This window comes from Cavia porcellus, unplaced genomic scaffold, assembly GCF_034190915.1.
Source record: "Cavia porcellus strain 051 isolate PalLab524CR breed Dunkin Hartley unplaced genomic scaffold, mCavPor4.1 scaffold_26, whole genome shotgun sequence".
NCBI classification, from domain to species: Eukaryota; Metazoa; Chordata; class Mammalia; order Rodentia; family Caviidae; genus Cavia; species Cavia porcellus.
Window position 1 is genome coordinate 12823750 of NW_026947509.1, and position 7146 is coordinate 12830895.

General features: G+C 45.2%; 1 long non-coding RNA gene across 1 annotated transcript; it reads right to left on the reverse strand.

Annotated features, from left to right (window-relative positions):
• Nucleotides 1–2663: 2663 nt before the first annotated feature.
• On the reverse strand, nt 2664–7146 carry LOC111758144 (uncharacterized). Its single transcript, XR_002792373.2, has 3 exons — nt 7011–7146; nt 4087–4222; nt 2664–3532 (listed from the first exon to the last, which is right to left on the reverse strand). It is a non-coding gene; the product is annotated as an uncharacterized LOC111758144 (long non-coding RNA).

Below are 7146 nucleotides of genomic sequence, written 5' to 3' on the forward strand. Positions count from 1 at the left end.
AGAGATGGGATTTCTGGAGGGTAACTGGATCATGGGGATGCTGTACTCATCAGTGAAGTGATCTGTGGCTGAGTGTCTGTTGGGAAATGGGGCTTGATCTGAAGAGGTGAGTTTTTACACACACACACACACACACACACACACACACACACATCCAGAAGCCAACAAGCAAACAAAAAACAATAACACAAATTTAGAAGTCACTGAATGCTAAAGAGAGCAGAACTCTCAGGAAGATCTATCAATTTCTGGAGACCACAGTGCCCAGAGAGGCTGATGGATAAGACCTGAAGTCTCGGCGCAGAGCTGGGACTTCTAAAGGCTGAAAAGTGGTGGGAGTGGGGAACCTCACAAGGGACCTACAAAAGAACCACCTATCATGGCTCTCTGTTTAAGAGAAAAAGTAAAAAGTCCCCGTGAGATATGTGCCTCTCTAAGCCAATTCCTCCTCAGGTTTGGGTCCAAATTCATTCTACATGCATATTCTGAAAAATTTTAAGTTAAGAATTTTACCTAAACTGACCTGTACATACAGAGTGTGTGTGTCCACACATGTACACAAATAACATGTATATACACCTCAGGAAAAGAATAATAATATAATTTTTTAGTACAATATTTTTCTCAACAGAGGGTGTTACTGTTACATAGCCCTGGAAGATGCTGTATATCACAGAAAACCCACTACACTGCGGCCCTTGGAGAAGAAATTGAAAATGTGTGTGTAGCACTCTCAGTAACCTAGGTGACCCAAGCAGCAGTTTGCCATACTAACCACTGTCTAGAAGCTCATGGCTGCCACTCTGAGCAACTCTTGTCATTGTAGAGGCCAAAGGTGTCTTGTATTAACCTCATGATGTCTCAATAAATGTAGTATTAAAATATTTATACAAGTTTTTCTTTTCCTGAAGTGTGTATACATTATTTTGGTGGACTCTGTATATTATTCTGAGCACCTAGATAAGGTGAATGGAAATTTCTCTGGGTGAATGCTCTGCCCTCAGCAGACCTGAAGCTATTCCAGCTGTTAAATTCCTAACAAATACTGTAGGGGCGGAAAACTTTTTCCTCTAACACTCTCTTCTTCAGTAGCTGTGGCCAACAACTTAAACCGGCAGAGGCCAGATTAAAGCAGAAAACACCAGAGTATATTCATGGGTGCAACACGTATATGCATGGAAGGGATCTATGATCAGCAACTCGGAAGGGGTGGCTGGATCTGGGGCTGACATAAGATTTTAGTAGGTGAAGGGAAGGAGGAGAAACACCTCTACAGAGAACAAATCACCTCCGGAAAAGACAGATGAGTTCTCAGAACAGACAAGAGAAAATACAGTTGGTGATAACATTTATCTATATAGTTCTGCAAAGCTTTTCTGTATTGTTGACCTAAAATGAGTAGCAAAAAACTAATCATCAAAGCAAGGAGAAGATTTGGGAATAGTAGAAGTTTGCAACAGGGTTTTATGTGCCATGTGGGTGGTCATAGGCATATCCATGAATACAGGGTAGAGGAGGAGATTTTAAAGACAAAAAGAAGTCCGTGTGAGCTGTTCTGAAAGAAAGACTATTGGCAAACATGAGATCCTCCTGCCTCAGTCTACTGAGTAGCTGTCATGACAGGTGTGAACCACTGTGCTCAGTTTCTGGCTCCATGTGTTACGGTTTGACCCTCGTGACTCCATCTTGATACGGATAATTTTCATCATTTCCCTCAAGGCTATAAACTTCTGTGGAGAAATGATTTGGGGCAGGGGTGATTCTCCCTTCAAGGAGGAGATCTGAGCTGAGGAATTTATAGCAGGCATATTTCCAGAAGTTGTTGCATTCAATAGGACAAAGGGCACTATAAGAAAGTTTGTTTCAGCTGGGTGTGGTAGTGCACACCTGTAATTCCAGCACTCTGTCAGGCTGAGGCAGGAAGATTGCAAGTTCAATTCCAGGCTGTGCAATTAGAGATTTAGCAAGGTCCCGCCTCAAAATAAAGCATAAAGAAGGGCTGGGGGAAGTAAGTCCGTGCGGCGGCCCTGGGTTCAATTCTCAGTACAGAGGGGAAAAAAATATCTTGTTTCTTGAATCGGTGGATCTTGTGGATTTTACAGGTTCTTCAACTTAAAATAATCTTGATGCCAACTTGGGAGTTCTTCATGTTTTCCACAATATAAACTCACAGTTTAAAAAAATTACAAAACTTATAGGGAAACAAAGCACCAGGAGAGTCCAAAGACACAACAAACGAAGCATCGAATTACAAATACCCAGCTGACATCTGATAGCTGCTCCAACTGGAATATAAATTAAACACATTTAGTGTCAGTGAGATGAGGAAAAAAAGTCATAGGAGCAAGGAAAAGATGTAAAAATGAAGTGCTGGGCTGGAGTGTGTCTATATATATACATATATAGGACTGTGTGTGTGCATATATATATATATATATATATATATATATATATATAAATATATTTGTCTGTGTATATATATATTGTTTTTAAAGACAGAGTCTCCCTCTTCACAAGTGCTGAGATTGCAGGCATGCACCACCACGCTCAGGAGTTTGTATTCTTACATGTAAAGATTTTAACAGTGCAGAATGTAAACAGATTTTAAACAAGCTTGTAAAAAGGATTGGATACCTCCCACAGAAATACATGGAGCACACCGATTAGGGTTGTCTGATTCTAGATTTTTATTACTTTCTATTTTACCACATCGTAAAGGGTGAGAACAGATAGCAATGCAGAATAATTCTTGTCTATAAAGATGCAAACGAGTTTTGTCCATATAGCTTTTCCCCACCCTGGAAAAACCTGTTTTGCATTCAGTTCAGTATTTTTGATCTATAAAGGTTGTCTGTCCTTTGGATTCCTTTGAAACAGTTGCAATGTTGTTAAACTAATTTTGGCCTAAGGATGCCTCTGTAATTGCTCGAATCCTTATGAACTCCATCTCAGTATGCAGACTAATTAAAAGCCTAAGGTAAGAGCTTAGTTAATTATTATTATCTTATTTTGGTGCTTCTTCCCGTGCTACATGCCGGGCCCCAGAAGTAGACTTTGTAACAAGTCTCAGCCAATCACAGTAGCTGAGCTTCAGCCAATCACAGGCTGTAAATTGCTCATACATATAATTGGCATATATATGAATATGCCAAAATTGAACTGTAATCAATCAAGCTTCTGACCACAAAATGTTGCCTGACCATGTTGCAGACCAGATCTCTGAACTGTGCACTCCTGCCCAATTCATCATTATTTTTTCTAACAACATATGCCAAGTAATCTCATAATAAAAATCCTTACTTAACACTTGCTCATTTTATATTTGTAGGCAATCAGGATTTTACTTTTTTTTAAGGTTGTCCTTTAACGAGAAGTACAATGAAACACTGAATCATGAAAGGCTTTCCTGAGGGCTTGGCAGTGTCAGTCTCGTTTGGTGCTAGACTGGCCAGGTTCAAGTCCTTGCTCCACCGGTCAAACAGGAGGGGCCAGGAGCAAATGACTTACAACTCCTGTGCTTTGGGGTCAGCATCTGTAAAAACGAGAATGATACAACGCACCTGGGAGGGTTCTTAGATGCATTCAATGAGCAGAACATGTAAATCTCTAGAGTTAGGGCAAATTTATGGGCAAGGGCAGATTTCGGCTCACACTGTTACTCTTCCTGTGTGTCACAGCTATTAGAATACACAGATATTTGAGACTACGGTCTTTGGGATCCTTGCATAGGATAACAGAGATTACACTTGATTATTTCTCAAGGTTCCTGGAGCTGGTGACCAGCACCATGTGGTGTGAATGAGGGCACCCAAAGATGTAGGCCATTCATAGAACAGCCCATGGGTGTCCTGCAACCAAAGGGACAACTTCCATACATCAGTTTTATACCCTAAAGAGGGGTATGGGCTGCGCTTGCAAAAGAAAAGCACGCAGAACACACCACGCTCGCTGTCAGTGAAAGTTTCCCTTCTTTGCGCTTCCTTGACAACGCTCTTCTTACCACCAGCACACAGTAGGCGCTTTATGCATTTAAACCCCAACAATCAGAACCCACCAGGAGTGTTTTCGTAAATCTTACCATCTTACCATGTTTTCCAGGAACAAACGCATAAATGGAGCTCCCGTAGCTGGAGTAAGTGGCCGAGGGGAGGTGCACTTGGGAACTGGAAGGTCTGTCCCTTGAATTTAGGTTTTAGGTTCCAAAGCTGGGTGTTTGCCTGGCCTGAGAGAGGAACGAGGGAGCTGTTGATTTTTCTCCTCCCACCACTTTCCATTTGCCCTCTGTCCTGTCGGGGTGCAGATGCACAGAACTAGCCTTCCCCTCTCAGACCAGGGCTGTGCTGAGCCACTCACACTGTCCCCAGTCACGGCTAAGAGCGGGGACGTAAAGGGAAGTCAGACAGGTGAGAACCCGAGAGGTGGGGCGTGTGCCCCCAGAAACGGAACTGAAGGGGCAGCATCCAGACTGCAGGCCAAATGCTGATGAGAACTCAAACACAAGAGAAGCCGGGATGTAAGGCAAGGACAAGTTACAAAAAGTCCCTGAGGGCTAAGTTTGTCTAGTAAGCCCTCCTGCTCTGCTCCCATTCCCAAAACCCCGCTGGAATGTCTTGAGCTAGAAAGCTCTTGGTAACACCTGGCCACGTCTTGAGAGAGGGCGCACCAAGTGCAGTGGAGGAGGTCCCCTCGGAGGGCCTCCTCCTCACCCTGACTGAGAGGAGCCTCTGTGGGGTGGAAATGAGAAACAGGCTGGGGAGAATCAGTGTGGAGATGAGGCCTGGTATGGCTTTGCATCCTACTGTGTGCAAATTTGTGCTTTTTGGGGGGGGTGGTAACCAGGGATCGAACTCATGACTTCGCACTTGCCAAGCAGGCACTTATGCAGCTGGGCTAAATCCCCAGCCCCTCAAATTTGTGCATTTGAGGCTGAGAATAGATCATCCCATCGTAAGGCTGCAAATCAGGAAGGGCATGGAGCTTCCCCTGGTAGGCTGGGAGGGAACACTGAGCTACCGCCACCGTCACCCCCCCCCCCCCAGCAGGCCAGGTGCAGGTTTGTGTATAGTACTCATGTGATCTTTCTAGGAATCCTACTTCCCTCTTTAAAAGGCTCAGCCTGGGTCTCACGTTTTTATCCCTCTAAACAGAGAGGGGAATAACCCTTAGGTGAATACAGTGGCTCTTAGCTAACTAAAAAGAACAGGAGCTTGTTTTTCAGTGAAGAAGCCACCAGTGGACCCCTCCCCACTGTCACCTGGCTTCTCCTGTTTCTGAGTCAGCTGCAGTCCCCAGCACTCTGCCCATTGATGGCCTGCAGCTGTTCCTCCTGCAGAATTCCGTTCCATCCACTGCCAGGTGCATGGCTGAACCACGCCCTAGCCTGGGGCTCTCTGAGGAGCTCTGTTCCCCATCTCGGAGGGCCTTGGGGCCCAGTGTTCCATCTTGATCACACTGGCTGACCTTGAGCACTGCCAGCCTGCAATTAATCCTCACCCCACACTCAGAGAAAACCACTGTGATATCTACTACACATATGGGTAAACTGAGGCTCAGAGGTCATACAGCCAGCAAGTGATGGGTTTAGAGTGTCCTCACACAGTCAGATGGGCATCTGACTCCAGATTCCATGCCTTTTCCACTACATCTCTTGGCCTCTTAGTACTTTTGGCACAAAATGGATAGGGACTTAATATTCCAGTACACAGCACCAGCTGAGAAGGGTGACAATTGGGACTTGTTTGTAACCCCTCCCCCTCTTGGGAAAATAAGTCTGTTTTGTCCCCCAGGGTTTCCCATGGAGCGCAAGGCTTGGACCCTTGTATTTTAACAAACTTTCCCAGTGACTGTGAAGGGAGGCCCTGGTGCGAGGCCCCTGTACGAGGCCTTCAAGCTCTGCACACCACTGAACTAGTGAGTGCCAGCTCTCCAGGCACTTAATGTTCTTTGTTGTCTTTGATTCTCCTGGAAACCCTGGCAGGTAAAATTGTTTTTATATCCAATTGAAAACTGAATCCAATCTAAAGCAGAGAACTTCAGTGTGACTGTCCAACATGCCACAGCTGGAAAGTGGCAGAGTAGTGCATGGATACAGCCAATATGGCGCCAGGGCATGGATATGACCAATATGGCGCCAGGACATGGATATGGCCAATATGGCGCCAGGGCATGGATATGGCCAATATGGCACCAGGGTGTGGTCCAATATGGCGCCAGAGATTGCAGTCTGAACTGCTGCTCTTGACCGCCCATGGACCCCTGCTCAGCTGCAGAAAATGCTTTCCTGCTGGTAAGATGAATTACATAGTGGGAATAACTTGCTAACCAAGACTAAAGTTGGTAGAATTTTTTGAGACAGACAAAATTTTTGGACATTTCCCCCTCTCCCGCTAAATCGGATGCCACAGATACCCCAGTTCCCATGCAGACAGCCAGCCCCACTGATTCCTGGCATCCCCCCACCTTACTTTTTTGCTGAGTCTCCTACAGTTTCTTTCCCCCTAGAAGTTCACCTGAAGTAGTAGGTGAGTGAAAAGGCATAGCCAAGAGAATAATCAAGAAACAATTAAGAAACTTTATGGGGAAGCAGCGATATTGTTTTAGATCTTCAAATTTGCCTGAAAATAGACCATTGAGCCATGCATATTATATTATATGCAAACACCAAACCTCCAGTGCAAATTTTATGTACAAGTCCCCACACATTCTCAGGTATTGGGAGATGGAGTGAGACTGTCCTAATACATCCCAGTGGTTAGGAGTTAGCTGTTAACAGTCCAGAAGTCCGAAGTGTTAAGCACCAGCTCTGACCTCAGACAAGTTCATGACCCCTATGCCTTCCTTTACTCCTCTGTAAAGTGAATTGATCAGGCCCTGCCCGCAGGCAGCCTGTGAGGCCTCAGTGGCAAAAGCATTGTGGATCTAATTTAGCAGTAGCTCTGGAAGGCACACGGGACCCCAGTGGGAACCATTTCTTCCCTCTGCTTCCGTCTACCTCTGTGGTGATGACTTACCTCCTTCCGTCCCACACAAGGCCACCTGATTCAGTGCAGTCTTTTTCTCCTTCACGGCACCAAGCCCAAAGGACTTGCCTCCCTTCTTGTACGTGGGGAGCTATGTCCTTGGCTTTGGGACAGATTTCTTAAATTG